We start from the raw sequence: 24,750 nt of genomic DNA, 5'->3' as shown, positions 1-24,750 counted from the left end.
CAAGATGAAAGTTGGTAACGTTAATGTAACTGAACATTCGAAAGGAAAAACACCGTTTTAAATCTTCGGCTCAATCTGCAGTAGTTTAATTTTTCAAGTATATATAGTAAATTCGCTACGGTCACTAACATACAATGTCAAATTTTCATATTTTCATGAAAATTTGTTGTTACAGTAACGTTGCAAACGTCTGTCGTGTATAGATGTATAGGCTATTCCTTGTCAACAGATCTGATCGCGGGACCTTGAAATTTTCTATTTTTTCAGTCGTGTGGTAGTTTTTGACGAACGAAAAATGGATACTAAATTTCAACAAGTTAACGAAGTAGTGCATTCGTTGAACTTGGGTTGATTATAATTCCAGATCGCAAAAAAAGACATGGTAGTTAAACAAGTACGTTTATTACTTCTAATTTACTTCTGCAGGAACTTTATCACAGTATGAAAACAGGTAAAAATGTACAATGTTGACCCGATGATTGTGCGTGAAGACTTTGTAATGATGAAAACAGCAGTACCTGACTAATCGACAACACAAAATTTATGAATATATTTATACCGTGGAGGTGACGAGAAAGAAGGATTGAGAAAAAAAATTGCACAGGATGAAATAATTTTTCACTCGTATGCACGTCCGTTTCTTTGGTTAGAAACTGACCGCATCGCGTATAATGTTGGATTATGAGTTGCGTAATAATTAATTTACGTTCATAATCAGACCACCGCAATTTAATTTTTTTTTTCCCCTCTCTCCATTTTTCTCGCTTGCTTTCGCATAAGCGACGATAAATAAGGAACGCGATAAGAGGGGCGATATTGTTTCCAAGATAACGACGGTGTTGATTAAATTATGTATAACTTTATGTTCTACTTGGTGTTATACTTGAGTGCCTTAGTTACCTTCGGATCTCAACAAAAGCTTTTTTCGCAAAGAAAATGTCTGAATAAGCAGATCAAAGATACCGTGTCTTTATTTACATGTTAATTTCCCGTTCGGAACTCGATAACCGCAAATGTGGGAAAAACACGGTTTTTTTTCTTGAGATCCCCGGGATAAAAAATTGATGTTATAAAGTTATTCAAAAACTGGAAAATATATCGAAAATACGGCAAAATAGAATTTCGGCATTGGTCGTTTACCTATAATTGGCATAATTGTCTGACGTCTGTAATATATGGCGTATTCCATGCCAAGTCACCTAACCTGTGACACTGATTATGTCAGATTTTTCTCTGTCACATAACGACAGTCCCCGACTAACAAACGTGAAACATGTAAAATTTATCATCTTAATAATTTATAACAAAATCGAAAATCCTTTCTTTGTTCATATCACATCATCATTCAATTTTGTAAGAGCCGAAAGAACATTCATAACTTAGACTATGTAGAAATTACTGAACAACAAGTTGAAAAACTTAAATTCTTCCGGAAAATAATATAGAAAAACGCGACGTTTCACTTTCGATTTGGTCTGAAAATCATCGGCCATCGTCATAGAATTTGTGTAAACTTTATTCCAAAATCAAATAAGAATTGTTCAAGAGGAATAGTTGATTTTATTTTTCTGGCTTTTGGAGTCAAGACAGTCACGCTTAAAAAAACACCGCATTGTCAGGGTTACAGACTGCGTGAATTGGCACGGAATGCCTCATACAGACGCGGACAATGCGCATGCGTGAAACAGGTACACTCCGACACATCGCCTGCGGCGTCTATCCTTTTCTTTTGTTTATACTGCGGTGACTAACACTGTATTATATACATTTTATTTACAGACGTAGATATATTATTACGTAGTGGTAGACATAGGTATGTAAATACTTTATGTACAGCTATTTTTATGCACGCAGTAGACGTAATAGTCGTAGCTGGTACTTTACACTCTGTACGCAGCAGGATTTTTTTTTTATTCCTCTTAAACTCGCCGTATAGAATTTGTACGCGTATACATTTACGATCGACTGTTTTTCAAATTATGTGTCGTCTCTAAATTTATACCGTCATTCTTATATTTATAAAATTTTCAAACCAAAGTTCGACAGCGGCAGACTCGCCAAATTTTACCGCCAAGTCATAGTCTCGACGTTATTCTTAACAATCGCGATAATCCCAGTACGCACTATTTGACTGCCTTACATAAATGCTTGTATATTACACGTATACCATGTGTGGATTGTGTTATGCTGCACTTGCGTAGATACCTAGGTACGTAGAATTACGTGACAGGAGCACTCGCAGTCAGGCACAGAGATTAATTAATTATTGTGGCGTCTCTGTGATGCCGTTACGTAAGATAATATACAGTTCGCCAATTTCTCGGATAACTGGATTCGTTACTATTTACGTGTCGCGTGACTATAATCGTAAGGGCGTATGAAAAGAAATAACAATATGAGATAAATAAATAACGAGACTGGTTTTATGACAAAAGGGCGGACATCGATATCCTCGCATAAAAATTGGCGTGAAAATTGAAGACTTGTACGCTTTTTTGATCTTGTCAAATGCGAAAATAGATAATAAGAAATAGTTCGTACGGCCTTTTCATATTGAAATGTCGAAATAACTAAAAAATGGTGTAAACACTTTTTCTATTTATGGGCAGGTTGGCATATGTCTTTACGGTTCTACTGATTTACAGGGTGTCTAGTACTTCTTAAATACCTTTAAATTCTGGAATTATCTTGGAAAGCAAAAGCTGCTCGAAATTATATCGCATGTTCTTATCCTCGCCATTTTTTTTTTTTATTTTTCAAACTCTGTTATCAAATTCATATTAAACGGTAGATTCTTTTCTTATACGTGATACGAGGTTCAAGTTCGTAACGTTAATGTAACGATACAATATTAGAAAAACTACTTATTGTTTCGCGCAACATCGAAGCTGTCTGAAAAACAGTAAATTGCATTAATTGCAAGTAATTAAGAAAAGTACGAATTTTCATGCAAATTGCGTGTTTTAAGTCAGCCGTTGTGACTGAAAAACCGCGAAATTGACTTAAGAAAGAAAAAAAAAAAAAAATGTTGGACACCAAAGTAGTATTTCTTGATGTGTTTAACGTAACATGTACCTGAATGTTTTGAAATTCTTTTGTTCGATTATTCGTTCGTTACATAAACTGCAAGTAGGACAAGTCAACCAGCTTTGAACTTCCCGCTATTCCCGTTATCTGCGAAAGTAAGTATACGAATTTTGAACAAGAAGATTTTTATCTTTCCAAAAACTCGGAGACTGCTCCCGCGATTTCAAAGGTCAAATTGCGCAGGCGTCATTCCCTCAATGTGACCTCGTTGACCTTGTCAGACGAACGCTCACCCCTCTGTACTTCTCGTTTTGAAGTGAGAAGCGAGGACGCGACTATCGTTGAAAACCACACTGCTATGCCGGTACGTAGGTCTAGTTCTATGCGATCAATCGATTGATAGGCAGAATTCACATGCAGAATTATTACGAGGCAATCTCGATTAATCGATTAACTGAAAAACCGGTTAATCAAAATCGTCGATTAATCGCACTAGTACTGGTACACATTTATGCATATTGCACTGACGCTGTTTCAAAATCGGAGAATACAATTTTTTTCCCGGAACACTGTCTAAACATTGTTTATTATACTAGTTAAAAAAAATCTTGTCAAACTACAGGATTTTTAACTCATCGTCCATACGTTGGTAAAATCAGGACCTTGTGCACCTTTTTTGAAACTGTTGAATGGAAACTCCGGTATTTCTAAGGTCTGCGAAAACAAATATACATGTATGTTATATTAAAATGAAGACAGATGAACTGTCGAAAGCGTACTGCGTGATTGTTTTGTAAAATTCCGTGAAAGATTTGAATGAGAGTGTAATTTTTTTACACGTTATTTAAAAGGGTAATAAGTCATATGACGTAACGAAGAATGTTCTGGACTTGAGTTAAATATTGTTTACACATCAGGAGGAACGTTATAAGTTGTGTTAAAAATTATAAACGTTCAAACCTTGTATCAACGGGTCCAATGCATATGTGTGCATGTATCGTACTTATTTATACTCCATGGGAAAGAAAGGGACGATTCTCGCTAAGCCGTCGCGTTAACTTCCAGAGGCTGGTCGTTTACACGTAGCGGTTTCGTGCATGCATCGTTCCTTCGTTGGTCAGATCGTTTCTTCTTCGCTTTGTGCCAGTACCGTCCACGTTGCTACAAACGGTTTGTTAGACCATAGTTTGTTAACCCCGTTAACCATTAGACGCCAGGATTAAAAGTGTACGTACGTTCTCCGATCGGCAATGTTCGAAGCACAGTCAGAAGATGAAACTGATTTGTTGGAGAGCATCGAAAATAGAGATGAGAGACGTCAGGGTGGGCCTTATTTTCTCCGACCCAATTAAACCCGCTGGGTTTTACCCGAAAAAAATCATTTGAAAAAACTCGACTTTTCACTTTTAATATTGTTTCCTTTTTTTCCTTTAGAAAGGTGAAAAGAGTATATTTTCAAATTATATTATAATTGTTTATTAACTGGTTATTTGTAATTTAGTGAATCGCGATAAAGCAAAACTGTATAAACATATTGAAAAATAAAAAAAAAGAACTGGACTATTGAACACTTTGAAACTGTTCGAAAATTGAAAATCAGGTTTTTCTTTTTTTAAGTACAACGTGACGTTAACATTAGTAACTTCAATTTCATGTTATCAGAAGATGAAGACGATGACGATAAAAAGACGACAATAATTCAAAATAACGCATGGTTTTCCGATATCTTTGTAACGATAACGAGTCAATAAAAAGAACGGAGTGGTTTTTTAACTCCTCCTCTCTGTAATACAGAGTTCCGACGACGCTCGAACCGGTTTTTAAAATTTTTCCGTCTGGTTCGCGGCTGATTCCCACTCCTAGGTGTGAGTTTTGGTACCGCACTGTCAAGTAATACAAGTAATTCACGTAATACCCACGTGAAGTTTGCGTAAGGTCGCGCGTTAACCGTAATCCACTATAGTTAGTCAGTAAGTATGTAAGTAGGTAGATGCAATAGTTAGTCTTGTAACGCTCGCCGTATCCACAAACGCGTGTCTGTACGAGACGGCTAAGTACACCGGCTGCGGAGGGGGGGGGGGGGGGGGGGGGAATGCATCCGGCCTCTTCTTGCCGCTGTCCGAGTTCGAGGTTAATTGCACCGTTACGTCATCCCCGGCACCGCTATGACTAAAAGCGTTCACATTGTTCACGCATCCCACTCCCTGTGGCTGGCTACTGGTTGGCTGCAAAAATCATCACTGTATTAATGCCCGTTTACAACGTCGCGGTCAGGAGAGTTGATGATTCGAAAACGAAGCTTGAGGATTCACTTATAATGCAGCAATTTGATCTGTCGATGCTCGATGCTTTCTTAATTTCGCTAAAAATTTTTTTTTTTTAATTTCATTTCATAGCTAATTCCTGTGAGAAATACTTTTTCCTTGTGTACGTAACCCGAATGCAAAATAGTTAGACTAAGGTTCGATTAACAAGTTAGACATACGTGTGTACGAGACGCCCTCTTTAAATAATGAACCTTCTATGGAAGACGCCAACCGGTGTCAATTCGTTATGAGACGCGCGATGTGGAGAAATGTAAAAATCTATCGTTCGTTAGTAAACATTTATTCGTTACGTTGTGAACTCCTGTGGGACTTTATTTAGGTCAGACGGGCGAGTAACTTTTCGAATGATACCACACTTGTCGAACTATCGGCTCAAAGTTTTTTTTTTTTTACTGTGATCTAAATTCTAATTATCATATATTTTATCGACTGAAGAGGAAAATCATTAATCGGTAAAATTTATCTTGAGGAATCGATCACCAGATTGTGAATCTAGCATCAGTTCAGTCTTACACCAATTTTCTGATCAGGTAAATTAGTTTTGTTATGTGGGCGGGGTTTTTATTTTCTCTTCGTTGTCAAATATTTTATTCTTTAGTTTTAAAAGTGTTGGAAAAGAGTGTTTACCTGCGTATAATTACAGTGGTTACAAAATTTTTTTCAAATATTTTTGTTACACGTTTAGGCTCTTTTAATTTTAATAATAATTGGAAGCCATAGTTCGTCAAAGTTATTCTGAAGTTGAAAAACGGTACGTTACGTTAACGTTTGTACTAACTTCGACGACCGCGGGGATTCTGATGATTTTCAGGAGACTAATTTCGGAAAATTCGATTCAAGATTCCGATTTGGAACTCTTGACGAATTAATTAAAGAAACCCCTCGTTTACAAAAATCTTATATACGCACCTGACATTTCACAAGTATGGAGCTGATTTTAAAAAAAGAACACTTTTCGACCAATTCGCATCGATTTTATAAGTACTACAGATATCAATTGTTATAATTTATTAAGGAGGTTCTTGAACGTTTTAGTTGTAATTAATTTTATTACTTACTAATACATTATTAGCGCGATCGCTTATTCGTTCGGTATTTAAAGTAGGCTTACGTTTGAAATCCCTCTTTTTTAAAAATTTTATTCTACGTTCGCCTATTCAACTTCAGCATTAATGTAAATGCAGCCGATTTAGTATTGAGGTCATGTAACAGTCCTACTTTTACCGACTGAGTCACCCAATTCTCATTTTTGTTTATTCAATATACGCCTAGACAGAATCAGCTCGGGAAGATGTTTCGGATCGCCAACACCGAATTTCAGATCATCCAATCATTCGTAATTCACATTGATATGGTATACTTACCGGCTGATAAAAAATGAGGCTGAAGTCAATAACGTTATCGTAACGAAACGTCAGGAAATAAATCATTATTGTGCAATTTTATAATTACTTTTCAAGGAGTTGGCTTTTCAAAATACTAGTGTCTTGTTTTTCATGCTTCATCAAATTTCGGATATTCCCAAAGGTGGAAACTAACGATTTTTCTTAACTTCATCCTTATAATGAAAAACTAAAAATATAAGGTTTATAGTTTTAGAACTTGCTAATCGGCTATTTTTTGGGTCACTATTTGTGAATATGAGATGAAATTTTTCAAACTTGATATGACAGACCTGATAAAACTGTCCAAGGAGCGCTGAGCTAACGGATTTACCTCCAACTTGGTTTTTGAAAGTCGGAAACTGTTCGGACATTCGATTAAATTATTTATTCACTCATATCTTACAATCAAATTTCAAAGTCTTCTCACCAAGTAAAAGCAATCTAACGGATTTAGTTACCTACGTACGGATGTGTTGTCTAAAACGGTGATAACCGAAGTCAATATTTCTTCTTCGTGATATCTTTGAAATAATTATAATCTAGACTGTTAAATTGGCCGAATCAGATCAGCAGATTACCGAATGAATTACTCAACATTATAAAAGAACGATAGTACATGTAGATTTTTCACGAATCTCTATAAATCGAATCGACCTAGTTTTGACCCATCTCAACTCGATATTAACCTTGACTAAATCTGTCGAGTTTACATCGAAATTATACGAAAAAAAAATACGGGTTCATTCTTTTTAATTGATGATAGTTTGGCACATTTTAATCGAGTATACATGTGAGGGATTGTGCAACAAAGTAACCTCTGCAGCCGATCGATTTTACACCGTTACTAGTCGCACAGTATCTTCTCGTCTCATGTATAACGGGAAACTTATGCTTCGACGGTCTGGCTGGACAAGCGATGGAAACTATTATATTTGGCCAGACGCCCAGACACAAGGCTTGTGTCGTATACACCGACGGAAATAATTCTGATGGTCACCGACAATCTCCACGATGTGGCGAATAGCGCGAGGCTTGGTATCAATCAAACAAGTATTAGTTTTACGCATGTAGAACAACATTTTGTCTTAATTAAAAAAAAAAAATCAATTCAACCGGTCTACAAGTGCCGACTTTAATATATTGAGATCATCTATGCAGAAATTTAACAATATTCGAATTTGGTAGAAGGTCCGAGATTGATTTTTAATAAAAAATTTATGAAATACTATGTATAAAAAAAAAAAAAAAAAAAATTGCGAAAAGAATACAAGTTTGCGATAATCTTTCTTACGTGTTGAATGTTGTTTCGAAAACCATTCCAAAGTTATTTAATTTCAAATGTGTAAAAGTTACGTGCAATTCTGATCATTCGTACAGTGAGAAATGAATGTTGGGCAGAAGTTGATGTAAAAGTAGCACATAGCACCTTACAATACGTAATTCCAAACTGATATTGCCAGGTTGTTATCGCCTTTAGTACCTACGTGTTGTTTTAATCGTCGATAGATATACAATATGTATATAAAATGTTAGTGTATAAAAATAACGCATCGACTTACGTGTCTCTTATCGGTTTACACTTTGATAACGAATCAGTCGCGATTAGCTCAGCCCGGTTATTCACTGCATTTCTTACCTCATCGAAGGCAAAACGTATGTACGTACATGCCTCGCGTATCGTTCTCCTGATCGATAATCCGATAATCACTCAACATTTTTCATCATACATTGATATATCTATATCTAAATTTCTTTTTTGCTGTTGAAATGCTTTACGAAAAAAAAAAAAAAAGAACCAACATTTTGTGATAAGTCTAGTATTTTGAGTGTTGACCTTTAAAAAAGCGAATTTTTACATGATTTCAACTTTAACCTTGAGTAACTTTTGAAATAATCGAATTATTATAAAATTATAACAGGCCTTATTTTGTGGAGCATTGATTCCCAACAATGATATGTATCGGACATTTGTGTACTCGTATTATGCCGCGTTACTGAGCTACAAAATTCAGAAATGACTAAAATTATTGACTCAAATTGTAACAGGTGTCTTATTTTCTTTTCCTTCAACTATAAAACGTGCGATTTTGAAAAAAAAAAAAAAAAAAAGAAAAATCGATCTTCTCGGACTACCCTAATATATATGTATATACATATATAATGTACAGTAATGTTCATTAATGGGTTCCCATGCAGTGATTTATTATTTTGTTGAAATCAAAACCCGTACAAGTTTTCTTTCTATCGACATTTTACTTGCGTCGCTAGTCATTGGCACATAAAATTTCCTTACAATTCGAAAGAAAACTCGTTTCAATTCTTATTCCACAAAAAAATAGTGAGTCACTGGGATTCCGCTAATGAACATGATTGTACCTGTACAAGGATATCTCCCCCCCCCCCCCCCCCTCTCTATCTTTATATTCGCAATTTTGAAAGAATCTACTCAAATCAGTCCAGATTTTATTCCAATACTACATTCTATACATTTTCGTAAGTTTTCATTGATACGTACTTTAAGAAAATAGTTGAAAATATGTTTGTCGAACAAATGTATTAAAAAAAAAATAAAAAATTACGCAACAAGTTATTTTCAGTCTAGCACAAGCGCTTAAGCTGATGATAAGTTAACTGCCATCTTCTTGAAAAATGATTTCGAAGTAAAGTTTTTGCTACTCGCAAGATGTACCTAATTTATTTTATTTTTTATTTTTTTTTTTTTCTTCATCTTGTTTTATTCAAGACTTTCTTGAGTTTTCGGAAATCCTGTATTTTCTTCGATATAATTGCGTGCATTTTGAAGGTTTTCATGTATTAGTGTATACGCCATAGTTCACATTGCGGCCGGATCAAAAAATTTTTTCCATAATAAGGTAGAAGATGAAAAGATGGATTGCGTGTTCACATGCACACCTTTATTTGGCGTCTAAGTCTCCCGTGAAAAATGTTGAGCAACGTGACGCCGTCGTTGGGGTTGGTTGGACGGGCGGGTCGTCTTGAGACGCAAGGTGCGGAGGGAAAAGGTGGGGGGAGGGGAGGTATGGGGAAGGAAAAAGAGAAAGGGCCAGCAGACGACGGCACGTGTCGTCGGGGGGGGGGTCATTGACCATCCTTGTATATTGTGTCCAGTGCTATGTGTGTTGGTGATAAATTGCACACACATGTGCGAATTTCACCCGATTCGCACCCTTTTGTTTGTCTGGTTATTTATTATTATCATTATTATTATTTTTTATTTTTATTTTTTGCTCGTTTTTTTTTCCGACACTCCCATTTCTCACATGCGTTTCAACAGAAGAATCCCGGGGAAAGTTTTTTTGTTTTATGTAATCACCTCGAATTATATTGATTCTTTTTTTTTTTTCTAGAATTTCATGTTTTAGCGACTAACGGGAGTAACGGGAAGCTTTGTAGGGTTGGTACTTTTGATGCAAAAAATATCAACAGTTTGCTTGGATACCATTTAGTAGAGTTTGGATATAAATGAGGAGCAAATCGAATTGATACTCTATATTTCTTTTTTTTTTTTTTCCAAGATCGACAGTAAAATGTTGTTATCGCTGTTTTCTCGCACGTAAATGCGTAATGTGATATGCAAATTTTTGCTACGAAATATTGAGGGCGAAATATGGGGGTCGTTGGATCTGACAACGGTTCAGAGGTTCTACCGTGTATCGGTAAAAAAAAATGAATAAATAATTCTTGTCGTTTGGTATAATATTTTGACTTATTACAATGGTCACTTGAAGAATTAAATTTCATTTTTTATGGTTTACCGAGGTCAGATTTGCGGAATCGAAAATGGTGAATCCAATATGGTTGTAAAAAAAATCCCATATATTTGGATTTTGGTTGAAATTAGTTTGCGGAGGTTTTTCCGGGTATCGGTAACGAATCCAAGGTCAGACTTCCAAGATTTTTACTGTAATAAAATAAAATTACAGTGTTTCAAAATAAAATAAATTTGCATTTTCGTGAAAAACAAAATGGTACCTGAATGGTTTTAAATCGTTAATTACGAATCTTAATTTGTAGTTCGAATCGTATATTAATTTTTTCCTTTTTCCTGGGAAACCGGGACCTGCAGTGTGAAAACGGGCAGTTCGAGTTCGAGGGCTGACTCACGGCCAGCCTAAAGCCGCTAGTTATTTATTCAGTTGGCTCGCTTACCCTCATCGTGAGGGTTGCGACGAATGCGGACAGGTATAAGAACCCCGTGGCGTGCAGGTGAAACCCGGCCATTCCGTTTCAACCCTCGCGTGCAATTCGTACTACGCAACCTCCTTCTTGTTGCCCTCCTCCTCTAAACTGCAACGCTGCGCTTTTAGCTGCAAACCGGAAGTGGTAATTGTCGGACCTGCGCTGCTATCGCGCGCTTCCGCTTTTGGTTTTTGCACCTTGCGGTATCTCGCTTCGTCTCTTTCAATATGCAACGACTTATTATTCGCATGTAATACCTACGTTGACACACACACGTGATGCGATGTCGTATGATCTATACTTATTTACATCGCGAACGGTTATTTGTACAAGAAACATGTCATGCGAGCAGATACGCCAATTACGAACTAAAATGATGAGGTGCAAAAGTTTTGATTAGACTGTCATTTTTAGAAAATTTGACGAATTTGAAGCTAACAGCCAGAGTTAGCAGCCAAACGTGAGTAACTTTTTGGAAATAGAAGAACGCAGTTCAGTTTTACCCTTGGAATTTTAGAAAAGTATTTGGGGTTCTAGGTATTTCATAAAGTTTAGATTTTCGGACTTTAGTGCATTAGTACTGCTAGCTTCAGCCTCGTGACAATTTTTTTTGTTCGCTAAGATGTGAAATGCCTTCAAATTTTAGACCTCTAGGTCTTAACGCTTGTCGGAAACACGTTAATTTTTATTTTCCATCGAATTTTGGCCCACAAATTTGTTTTTATCATTATTTTCTGCGGTGGAATTTTTGTAAATGAAATTACTTGAAAAAAAAAGTGCTCAGTTAAATCGAAATTCTGATAACTGATCGCTTATCTGTAATTGGCGGAATTCATTACGTAATTTAATCTTATCTGAGGTATGAATATTTATTTTAATTACTACTATAGCTTTTTCTCTATTTTTTATTCGACATCTTATCGAAGAAAATATGCCGCCCGAGATTTTTTCCTCCATCAGAAATTGAAGGATAATTTTTTTTTAATCTAATTCGCACAAGTAACGACTGACGCGATTATGTTACAGAATTTTTATCCTTGTAGTAGAAACTCAGGTCTAGCATTTTATCCACAATATTAACGATAAAAAATATTTAAAATAATAGTACATACATGAAACGGTGAGAGCATGAGAAGAAAGAAAGTTTGAAAGTACTGTAGAATTATTGTCTATATAATACATGCTCCGAATAATGAACTTCCGGATTTCGGGTGCGTGTGAACGAACGACTTAATCCTGCCTACAGACTAAACACAATGGTGTGAATCGAGCAATGAAAGTCCACGTTGTGTGCATTTGGTATCGAAAAATTTAAATACATTTAATATAAATGGAAATATGTATTTTTAGTCGAAACATCGGGCTTTGATGTTCGCAAAAAAGACATTCGGTATCGCGGTATAATAATTATAAATTATAAGGAAATTGTGAACAATTATGGTAATTCGCTATTCAATTGATTTATTTAACGGCTAAATCTCTAACCTCAGATTTGTCAATCTATAAGCGATTTATTTTAATTTAGAAGAGACCTTTGATTTATCCCTTGGCACATGTGTCAGGATGCAATCTCGATCAATGATTTCTAAACGAAGTTTAGACGATCCGTTAATTATCGCTCAGCGTCAGAGGTTACATAATCAGTTTTCAATCTAGAATTGAATTTTATTCCACCGCTTTTGTTGTAAATACTTTTTATACATTTTTCTTCTTCTGTGTAATAGAAGATCTTTTGAAAAAGTAACATCACATGCCGAATTAGGATTTCATTTACCAGATCAGATTAAAGGAAAATCATGTTTTCAGGGAAAACATGATATTTCGAATACTAAAAATTATTTAATAATAAAAATAAAATAATAAATAATATAAAATAATAAAAATATAGAATAATAAAAAAATTAGAAATACAAGATGATGAAGGAAATAGTAATAATTCTCACGTTTTTCCAGCTCGGCCTTTTTCCGATCACGTAGCTAATTTCATACTTTGGGATACGTTGACTGTAGTGAAAATAAACTCGAATTATTTAGATAACTTTGTAACGTTGAACCGGCGTTCAAATTATTTTTATACATAGAATTTTAAATAATGTTTATCTTTACATTTTGTTACAGGGTACAGCGAGCTAGAAGGCTAAACGAAAAAACGTGAGTATAAACTTGATTTAGCATACTCTGCGAATTGAGAGGCTACGCGTACCTTCAAAATCCTTATTCATTTTTTTTAACTAGAATTTTACTACCCCTGAAACTATTGAGATAATTAGTATGATTTGAAACACCGTAGTTTTGACGGGTAATAAATACAATGGTTACAGACGTGCGGTGGTCGCCAACCATCTTTTTCCTTTTCAATGATGCAATTTTTTGCCTAATGTTATTTTTAAATTCAATTTGCACGCCTTATATGTATTCAGCGTAGGTAATTACATCCGTGCATTCTTACATATTTATAACATACGGACGTTTGTAGCATTTATATCTTATAATCAGATGTAATATATATACATGTATATCATGTCTGTATATTCATAGCTTGCGGGTTTTGGCGATTATCATACACCGGTCTTGACCAGAGTTGTTGAAAAGTTCGAATTATACTGTATACTTGAATTATAGAAGTGTAATTTAATTTATATATGTATAGGCGACGATTTAACGCTCGTCTCACACGTATCAGGCAGTCTTAACGGTTCCCGTAGTAGAAATATACACGACACGTTTGATCGACCCGAATGATGATCCGAGCGTATTACATCAATGGTTTTATCAAATTAACCGATGAACTTGAAAATAAAACGGAATGCCTGTAGACAATTTTTTGAAATTCAATTAGATTTCTTCGTAACTGACTAATTTCTTTTCGTCATTCTCTGTGTCATTTTTAATTATAATGCATTCCATGCGACCTTACGAGTAGCTTCCTACCAGGACGTTACGGAAATGAATATATATATATATTTAGCAGAGTATCACGTTTAACGGCGTGTCCATTGTACGCATGTATCCAACAAGACTTGGGTCTGTTACAAGGGGTAAACCAACCGGTGTCTTTATCGATTTACTTGTAATAATTAATAAATAAGTATAAGATCCCGATTGCAAGATACAGATTCGTGAGTCAAATAAGTACGGGCAATTCTTTGTTCTCATCATCGTACATTTAAGAAGAAGAGTCAAATTGCATACAGGAAATTAAACTTTGGGACACACCTGACCGTTGTACCCAGGCATTCTTACGTCGTATACTTTTGACAGATTTAATGCATGTTACATACACGTTGTGTAGGATATCTAAGGTATTCTACGTGCGGTGAATTCATTCAACGCAGTCTGATGCCTGGTCGTTAATATCAATAGACGAAGGCGTTTTGTCTGCGCGTTGCATGGGCAGAGGCGTACAATGGAATGTAGATTATGTGTAGTTGACAGTTCCTTACGGAGTCTTGAAATTAACGTTAATGATCTCGTACAGGGATCGATATGTCGAGGCATTTGCATATGGGGCATTCCATGCGAGCCCGATCAACGTCTGACCCTCGCTATTTCTGATTTTGTTTGAAAAAAAATTTTGCAATTGCTTCAACTTTGAAAGAGTACCATGAATTTTTTCAGATTTATTTTTTAACTGCTCAATTGTTTACAAATATTTAAAGTGATTTGAAAATGAACCTTTTTTTAAATTCCTTAATACTCGGAAACTGTATTTTTTATTCCAAACGTTTCAAGAGTGGGTCAGTGATAAGCCGATTTTTTCTATTCTTTTGCGCAATTAAAACATTGTTCCAACGGTTATTGTATTGTCGTTTTTCTTTTTCCCCTTTTTTCTTTTGGCATATTCAACTTTTTTTTCCATCGACTTCATAATGGTTGGCCTTGGACGGAATCCCCTATACGTACGTAGTTAACACGACAGTGGTAATGATCAAGCATCTCCAAATCGTCACATTAACTTCATCTATCTACTAATGGACAATTCTGGTTGCAGTCATTTCCATAAAGTTGAGACGATATTACTGCATAATTACAATTTTGCGTTTAGTTTGTTGTTGTTGTTGTTTTTTATTTATTTATTTATTTTTTTTCTCAATCTTATGCAGAAAATATTATTTGTATCACATTGTAACCTGAAATATCTATTTGGTTTTTATTTCTAAACGTAGTATAAACGTAGACTTTTTAATGACACTCGTTTTTCGTTTGTCGAAAAATACAAAAATTTCACATTTCCAACCTTTTTTTTTTCCACGACCAAAACCTTACCTCGGTATTTGAAAGTATGTAGTCAGATCTATCGCACGTTCAATTAGTCACGTGGGGCAGTTACTGAGAAAATTGGAGCTGATCCCGCCTTGGCCTATCGGACACGGTTTATAGCATTTATTTATTTATCTCTATAAATAAAGTGATGCTCTTTACACAAAAACCCACTATAATGAGATCGAAGAAACTTTGCTACTACGATGCTCACCGATATCAATCCGTTAACAAACTCCAAGGTAAACTCGAAGCGCAAATTTTCTGTTACACCTAACAGTGTCGAAACGTACGATGTATAAACTATGAAACGTGAGAAAATAAATGTTTAATTTTTTACCCCCGTTTTACGTAAAAGATTAAAAGCTTTTATCGTAGCTTCGGAACGGGATTAATTAATACACGTTTCCGTTATAATTTTTGAAACCGACAAGTACGTTACACCGGAGGACGACGTATAATCTTCTTGAGCACGGCTGCAGCCAAGCTTATCACATCTACCATTATACCCAGTGGCATTATATACGCGTAGCCGATTTAACGAGCGATGACGTAAGCCATCCGCGTGACGTCACAACCCGCGTTACATATCCCACCTATCATCCCATGTATCCGTTAACCGTAGACCGCAAACCTCTCGCTTTTTATAATTCTTTTCCCCTCTTATTATTCCCCACATTCGTTCGTCCAGGTTCGCCCAAACCACTCCACTCCACTCTCTCTCTCTACATCTGTCTCTATCTTTATCTTACTCTCCGATTCCTTTTTTTTTTCAATCTGGTTCCGTTCCTCTCCACCATTCAAAAGTCACGTCGACGATAGTTTACGCGAGTCTCACAGAATCACGTTTCACGATGATGTCATCGCTAATCTCAATTACCTGCTGAAAATTTCTGTAGTCGAGGAAGCCGTTTTATAACAAGCCACTGCATACGCTACTACTACTACTACTACTAATATATATATATATATATATATAAAATTGTATCAGTAACGCTGTCGCTACACCGCCGTCACCGCTGATTGCGAATAATTCACTCACACTCTTTGCAGTTACTTTTCGTGCCCGCAAATACAGGATATATACCTATGACACACATACCAGTTAGTTTGATCTCGGCCTCGACTAGCAGATCGGATTGCCGACCGCTGCGGTCATCGAAGATTTCGGCGGCTTCGTCTCTCGGCTTTTCTGCCGTTCTTTTGCTTCCTTACTATATACATACCTACCTCTGTCACTTCTCGTGTTCCGTATAATCATATTTTTCATTTTAAAATCACGTATTTTTCTCAGCCAAAACCGCTTTCAGTAGTCCTGTTCGTATTTATACATTATCAGTGGTATTGATTTATTCATACGTAATGTTCGCGTTTAAACACGGTTTACTCGTCGTCTGTTTATTGTAAACGTTGCAGCATACGTTATAAATAAATCGGATTTCAACACAATTTTAAACTAAAATCAATTGGAGGTAAGATGTATTGGAGAAAATTTTTGTTGATGCTGTAACACATTATTATTACTATTGTTGTTGTTATTATTATTATTACTATTATTATTATTAATTTTTGACCGTTTTCAAAATCATACGCGTATTATATTAAAGTTCCTTGATCGTTATCTAATCGCTGGATTATTTCAAGGATTTTTAATCGTCGCGAATCTGATATTCTCGATTCACGATCAGAGCCTGCTACTAAAGGAAATAGTTGACTTTGTACATATAATACCTTATATATTTTACATATAAATATGTACGTGTGTGTATTTTCTACTGATTTAAAATATTCGAAAGAAAAATTGCATCCTAATATATTTCGCCCTCAAATTTCATTTCTCATCTAAAATTATATATATGACATTTAAAAAATAGCTGATTGCGAACCACTGCAGTTGAACGAAGACAAGTATATTGCTTTCTTGTTTCCTGTTCCAATGGTCCAGAAATATGAAAAATTTGAAAACAAGTTTTGCCAGTTTACCTGAATTCTCGGATTCGTAACAACAAGCAAATCTCACACATTGAAAACAAGAACTGTAAATTTTTCGTCAAATAATAATCCACCTTCGAAAATGTGCAAATCGTCCAACATGCAATTTCCACAAAATGATTATAACTTTGTTGTAGCTTAGCGACGTTTGATTGTGGGCAATAATGCTCGTATAACGAATCAAGTTGGGGGAAAGAAAAATTGATAGAAGATCGACAATTACGACGAGCCGATATCGCTGGCAAGTACGGTGCGTCTTTCAATGTGTATAACACCTAGGTACAGAGTCGGGGGTGCTGTAGGATCAATACCTATCCCACCACCCTACGGCGAAAGCTGCTCCGTCCTCGTTGCCGCCACCTCGACGCCAGCCGGGGTTTCCTGCTGCTGCCACAGAAGTGGTGGGCATTTGACGACCTACCCTGTCTCACCGGCTGGATCGAGTGGCGAGCGCCGGAAGTTGGAAATTCGTACCGATGATGATACCGGGAGCGGGGGGGGGGGGGGGGGGGGTATCTTAGGGGAGTGATTGCCGTGGCCGCCATCTTACGTTGGGTGTTTGAGTGGAACTGTACTTATGCAAATATATATATATATATATATATATAGGCGAATAAGAAGAGCCACAGACATGTCGAAAGTTTCATATTTTGGGGTAAAAGAAACACCAGTGAAAGTTTTTAGTTTCGGCAGAATCTGTGAATCCGGAGGTCTGACAATCTCTTTGGCAGTGAAACAAAGAAAAGATCTTTTTTTTTTTATGAACGAGTCCCGCTGCCTAAAACAACAGAGGTACATGTAGAGAGAAATAATCGTTTATAATATTGAAGGTGAACACTGATGAAATCATCTTTTTTATCATGTGATAGAAACGATCGAAACGAACCTGAGCGAATTGCCAATATTAGTACAAGAAAAGCTGAAATTTATCGTAAACAAACTGTGCTAGTGTTTCTGATTCGACTCCAGGGGATTTGATCACTGTGCAAAAATGACGTACCCTGATTACAATTACAAAAATTATAAATTTATTACAATAATTACAGGGGTTACAGAAAGATTGCAAATATTACAAACGATTACGGCACGATTAAAAATTATTACAAATATTGTAAGGGTTACAAAAAATTACACAGTTTACAAAACATTAGAGTGTAGATTGCATCATTACAAAAGATTACAAACCATTACGGAGGTTGCAAAGATTACAAAAGACTACAGAGATTGCCGCAAACTACAAAGATCGGGTAGAACTTGCAAAAAGATTGCAAAGAATATACGAGATTACAGTAACCTGTGGACACCAGATTCCATCAGTAATTAACCCCTTGTCCGACTCGTAATCATTTTTACTTTAATATTAATACTCGCTGATCAGATCCTGATATATTATCCGAAAAGCATTCCAATTGCGAGCGATTTGTGCTTCAACCTCATATGATTTCAAGTTATTTTCATTAATTTTACACGCTGGTTCTAACCTAAATTTTCAAAATTCGTCATCATACGACACACTTAACCATTGCATAAAAAAATGATCTAAACACGGATGCAAATTATCTTGCGCAACACCTGCGCTAGACACACTCGACTGAAACACCAAACGTGTAGTATCTTCGCTCTCTTTACGTTTCCGCAGACATCAGTGCTTTTGTCTTTATTCTTGGGTTACGCCCCGTCCTGCTATTCCTTATGCCATAGAGCTGGGTCTGTGGGAATTTGGGTTAGGCACACACGCGGGCATGCTTACACTTTTTAATACGCCCTCTGTCGATGAATACCCTAGAATCTAGATACACATTGCTGCGGAAATGAAGTAAGAATAAACACAAGGCTCCAGTCTGTCACTTGGTCAGGTTGTGCATGGTTACTGAATGACTAGTCCCATTTTTAAGCTGCACTTTAATATTCGTCACAGAATTCTTATGAACCTGGAAAAGTTTGAGAATTTTATTTGAAATCTTGAATAATGAAGTGAAAACGAAGTTACTGTTGCAATTTCGTTGAAAGTGTGCCGTTTCTTTATTTCTGCGTCAGATGAAAACGTTTTGGACTGTTTTTGATCAGAATTGTACGGAGAATCGCGCGGTGAAGCCCTTTTCCACCTTTGCGATAAGTGCAGTTAGATATTTGAAGATATATAGGGCAGGGGAGGGCAAAGTGAACACCCCTGGAAATGTTTCGTAATTTTGAAAAATTGAAAAAGAATTTTAAATTTCATTATTTGCTTGCTCTGGCAAACTTCAAACGCGAAATCAACTGCATATCTTGAAAACTTAGGGAGAGGCGGGCAATATTGGCACCCCTAAAAATTTCAAAATTTTATTATTTACTTGCTCTATAGCAATTAAATCAATTACATATTCTGAGAACTTGAAATTCGGAAAAATACAGCCCTAAAAAAGTGAAGCTCCAAATCGAGATTCCAATTATTGAATCTTTTAAATGTGCGCGCAAAATGGGTCCCTTCCAGAAGTTTCTCGTACTTTTCCAAAATTGATACACAAAAATAAGTTCAGTAGCCTTAGAAATTTGGAAACACCATATTGTGAATGTATTGAAAGAACCAAGGAAGTGAGGGGCGAAATGCCTCTGGAAATTTTAGGGAATTTTCACGGAAATTTTCGGTAAAAATTTTGCGATCCATTGATTCAAACCTCTGTTCGAAGCGTTAACTTCTCAGGGTGTCCACTTTGTCCGCCTCTTTTCTACATAAACGTCGAAATCGACGAGGGCACCTCTTAATGCACCCTTTCGACGTAATTAAATTTCGCGAACATCGGCTCTACGGCACGAAAAAGTTGTTCGGTTGACGCGTTTCTTTGTGTACCTACCTATGCCGTTCCACCCGTAATAAACGTCGAGTACCGGCTCTCTGTGTCGTTGCAATACCGCTATCCAGTAACTCCGCTGTACCGTTCAGATAATCTTTTCCATGGTTCCGCACCGCAGTCGCGCAGACAAGGTAAACCGAGGAACGGACGCGGTTTGACTGCGTAATCGTGGTCAAGTAACTGTCATTTTGGTCCGCTGACGATGAGTTTGAGATCAATCGACCATCGGGCATATTTATTCACAGTCGAGATCTTCCTTTGGCCGACGTTACACTGACGATGTGACGTTATACCTTGGGGAAAACAAAACATACTTATGACTCATTGAAATTCAAATGAGTTATGAATAATTAACGCAATAGTGTGTACCAGTGGATATGTTGAAAGTTTTTGATACATTAATGACTGTGAACTTTTTCAATGTGACTTCTCAACTTTTCGAATATATTTTTTTTTTTGAAGTCACAAGTTTCCATTATCCTGGTATTCACTTACATATTTGTTGTTTTAAATCTGTTCTCGTGATATTAAGTTGTTTATGGTTACGAAATACAAACCCGATAAACGTCAGCATTATGCAACTGTCGAAATGTGTTCATTATAAGAATAATGTCAGTAACGATAATAACGGCTATGACGATTATGATTATGACGAGAATGAAAATAAGAAAGAAACGATGTAAGAGGTTGATGTACCCGTGTTGAGTTACTTGCGGTAACGTGATTAAATACGTATACTTACAATGATGAGGGTCAAGTAGCACGTATTTCGCATTGAACTGATGATTTAGTGCAAACTTTGCTGTGAAATAATACATTACTTTTTACATTGTTACGCAATTTGGATATATTCACATTTTCTGACTTGTGAAGAAATCAAATTTTCAACATAAATCGTCGACTGTGACAGATCCGTTCGAAAATTCGACAAAGCGTTTTAATATTAGTACCGTCAGTTATGGTCCGGTATAGAAATGGAGACAAATTTTTTTCTTTTAAACAATCATAACTCGTTCGTCTGCCTCGAGTCTGTTTATCAATACGATAATCAACTTGACTACCAACATCTTCACCTACGCATATGCAGACATTAACACGTATAGTCGACGAATCGAGAACGTTTTTCCGTACGGAACGGTTTTAAAGAGACTTCGTTATGTAGAGCGTAGCGAAGCAAAATTGATGGGAGAAAATAATAAAAGCAGGTAATCGATCATCGGCTGAAGCCTGAACCTAAGTACAACATGTCGAGTGAATTACAAACGGGATTGAGTAATGTTTCTAAAAAAATGGCCGCGTCGATCATTGTATTTCACATTTTTTTACTTCCATTTATTTTATTATGAACAAAGGGAGCAACGAGACCATGTCATTTCCGGCGTAGCTGAAATGATCGTATATTCAATTGTTAACTCGTCTCTTAGAAGTACTCCACTACTTTTTTCAACCGACTAACGAGTACGTAACAACGACTCGTTTCTCAGCAGCCAATTATTGACACGGGCAGCAGACTTGTCCAGGAAGTCGATCCAATTCTGAAGGATACTCTTCGACTCCATTTATACCCTTGTACTTCTGTCGCTGTGTATTTTATGTGATCAACTAACAGTGTGCAATAGCGTAACGACAAGTCCAGGGGTGGGTGGTTATTTACAAACGATCATTTGAAATGCACGAACGCACGAAATCTCTGATCAATTTTAGTTACATTTAATTTAGATAATTTGAGGCTTTTATTTTCATCATTAAACCTTTTTTTTTTTTTTTTGTATTCATTTTTCTCCTTCAATTGCTATCAAATTTCTATACGATTGTTGGCATTGATATAAAAAAAGGTATCAATGATTTTCGAATTCCCGTCAAATTTATGAAATTATTTAAAATCATGTGCAACCCCATGAATTCCTCCAAAATCAATGCAACCCAGTGGAATTAAATTTATAAATTGTTTGACCTCTTGCGGTAGTTGTACAGTCCAGCTGTAAAACTCCATAGAAAATCTGATGAAATGTTGGATTTTTATTTTTCTTTTTTCTTTCATATTGGTTCAAGTCTTGAGAACTCTACAAGAAATTATTACGCTAAAACTAGTACGCAGTGTCTACGAGCGTCGAGAACGTATAGATTACGCCATTTCCGAGATCAAAATCATGATATACCGGGAATTTCTTTTAAAACTAACCCTTCGAATCTATGTACCTTAGTCGTTACTTGTGTAGCGTTCAAGCTGTACTAACTAATTCGAATTATCCAGTTAGCTATGCACTATGTCGCCTGCACTTTAAATGGTAAGTAAGTGCATTGTAAAGTCCATTATGCAGTAGAAATAGCGTTTATGGATGGATGGATTGAACCAATTGACAAGTCGGATTGGAATTTGACGGGTGGGTTGATGTTCTTGAAATCGTGACGCCTGCAGTTTAGGATTTTTAACAAAATACGATGAACGGTAAGGGAAACGCTGCAGGTGACGAACAAACCTTATTATTGAAGTACGTGGATCCGAAGTAAAGTTGCAGCTCGACATTGAAATTTGAAACCAAGCAGAAAACAGTATTCCGAGTCTGCTCCGGAAGTTTAATCATTTCGTAATATCGGTTCCTTTTTTTCTTACTTTTTGAAAACAGTTATAAAATAAAGACATGACCAACATTGGAAACAAAATTACATTTGATTTTGTTTTCGACAGCTTGGAAGAATTCTGAAATTTATAAACTTACTTTTCACGATCGTTTTCATTAAAAATGTCGCATAGCCTGATATAAGAAGGAATGTTCAAGATGTCATGGAATGCCCCGTATATAAATTCTTTAAAAACAATGTCTTTCTTTTACGTGGGTCAATCACAAATGTAATAAGACAACAACAACAACAACAACAACCAAAAAAACTGACAATTAAATGTCAATCTTTGAGAAAGTAACGTTTAAAGGAGAAATGATCAAGTCTCATACGTATTGTAAAAATTTCATTGTGCAGAACTTGGATATAAAAAAAATTCTACCTTTTTTTAGCTTCCCTTACGACAGTCCCACCCTAATTTAAACTATACAAGGGTCGCAGACGTAAGTAGGAATGCGGATCGATAAGTGGGACAGGAAAATACCGCATGACGCACAGTATAAATTTTACGACTTAGTTAACGTTGCGGATAACTGTAGCTTTTTCCGCATACGTTCCCCTTCCCTCAATTTTCAAATTCATTTCGGTAAAATTCTCGGGAGAAAAAAAAACATTCAGCTTTTACTACCGCAAAAGCTGGAATGCTCGACACGTATTTCTAACTAACTACGTTGACAATGCAAATTGTTCCACTTAATTCCAATCGCAACGCCTTAGTACGAAGGTTTTCGACCTTATTCTACTCGCTATATTTAACAACTGAACACGGATGTGGTCATGCAATTGAATTCGGATTCATGAAAATACATATTTTTCTACCGATTCTTACGTCAGTGTAATGTATGTACGTACGTGCTTTTACTCGTTACGTTACTGCAAAGCTACATATGGGAATCTTACTTGCTTAGCGGTAGATTTTGTTGAACCTACTGCGTTTGATTAGAAAAAAAAAAAATTACTCAACGGATGAAACTTGCGTTGAAAATATCGTCCCATTGATGAAAAGAAATAATAAATTATAAGAGTTTTATCATTCGTGTCGTTAAACCTGAAGCCTATGCAACACGACTTAAGGCTTAAATTATTAATGCACGCTAAATAAAGAGTCGACGACACCGTCGAGACTATTTTAAAAACTAAAGAATACTAAATTAACATAAAACTTGGCAACTGACAGGAATGTACAGTGTGCATAATATATGTGTGCATATATATGTATATGCACACGTATGTATATATGGCGTCGTTTTAATTAACGACACTTACATTCCAAGGATCAAGAATTTTATGCACGCTCGCACACACGCTAAATTCGCGATTATCTCACTCGTATTATTGAAGAAGAAGGAAATTCTTCAATTCTTATCTATAAACGATTAAGCGCTTGTTATATATTTCTTTGCAACTAAGCAATCAGTCTTTTTGTACCACAATTTTAATCGCTTTTGCTTCAATACATCTTCTTGTGTGCGAATCCATAGCCGATTATCGTTTGAAATGTAGGTTTAGTGATATGTTTGCAATGATATTTGAATTTCCTCTCATATGAATATGAGTAATTCCATGACAGTTGTAACTTTGTATGTTTCAATCTTCCTTCACAAATATGTCAAGAAGTGTAAGGGATGCGGAAAAAGAGTTGGACACAACATTTGAAGGCGTTTGAACCACGCTATCTCCAAGTCTACTCGTATCTTTATCATTCCCTTCCAAAAACCATCAAGTTTTATACAAAAATCTCTTTTACTCGTACCTTTCTTATAGTCTTTGAGATATTTGCCTGGAGTGATTAATCCTGTGAGTCATAGTGCTAAGAAAAAAAGTTCTTGCCACCTATTTTATATCAATTTTTTCTTTTGTATATTTAGAGAACTTTGAAAACATCTCTTTGCAGTTTTTGTCTTACTTCTGACAATGTACTAATGGGTTTTTAATACTCGGGAGTAATTATTGTGATATAATGTGAATTATTATTGTTGGAAAATTGAAGTAATAATTCATTTCCGCGAAAGTTAAATCTCTACACGATATATTTTTTACGTAAATTGTAAGTTTTTGGGGTTTTTGATTACGAATCTGAAAACAGATTTTGAAAATTCAACA

The 24,750-nt window shown here is 35.9% G+C and overlaps 1 protein-coding gene across 2 annotated transcripts in view; it reads left to right on the top strand.

Moving 5' to 3' along the window:
• The window catches only part of hts (adducin 1-like protein hts), a 64,958-nt gene that overhangs the window by 5,169 nt on the left and 35,039 nt on the right, over positions 1–24,750 (top strand). For both annotated transcript variants that reach the window (XM_046624318.2, XM_046624319.2), the window contains exon 2: positions 13,058–13,090. The gene's annotated coding sequence lies outside the window, so the exon portion shown is untranslated. The remainder of the gene's footprint in view (positions 1–13,057; positions 13,091–24,750) is intronic.

The sequence above is a fragment of the Neodiprion pinetum genome, chromosome 4, assembly GCF_021155775.2.
Source record: "Neodiprion pinetum isolate iyNeoPine1 chromosome 4, iyNeoPine1.2, whole genome shotgun sequence".
NCBI classification, from domain to species: Eukaryota; Metazoa; Arthropoda; class Insecta; order Hymenoptera; family Diprionidae; genus Neodiprion; species Neodiprion pinetum.
The sequence above is the reverse complement of the archived record's forward strand: the minus strand, read 5'-3'. Positions and strand labels throughout refer to the sequence as shown.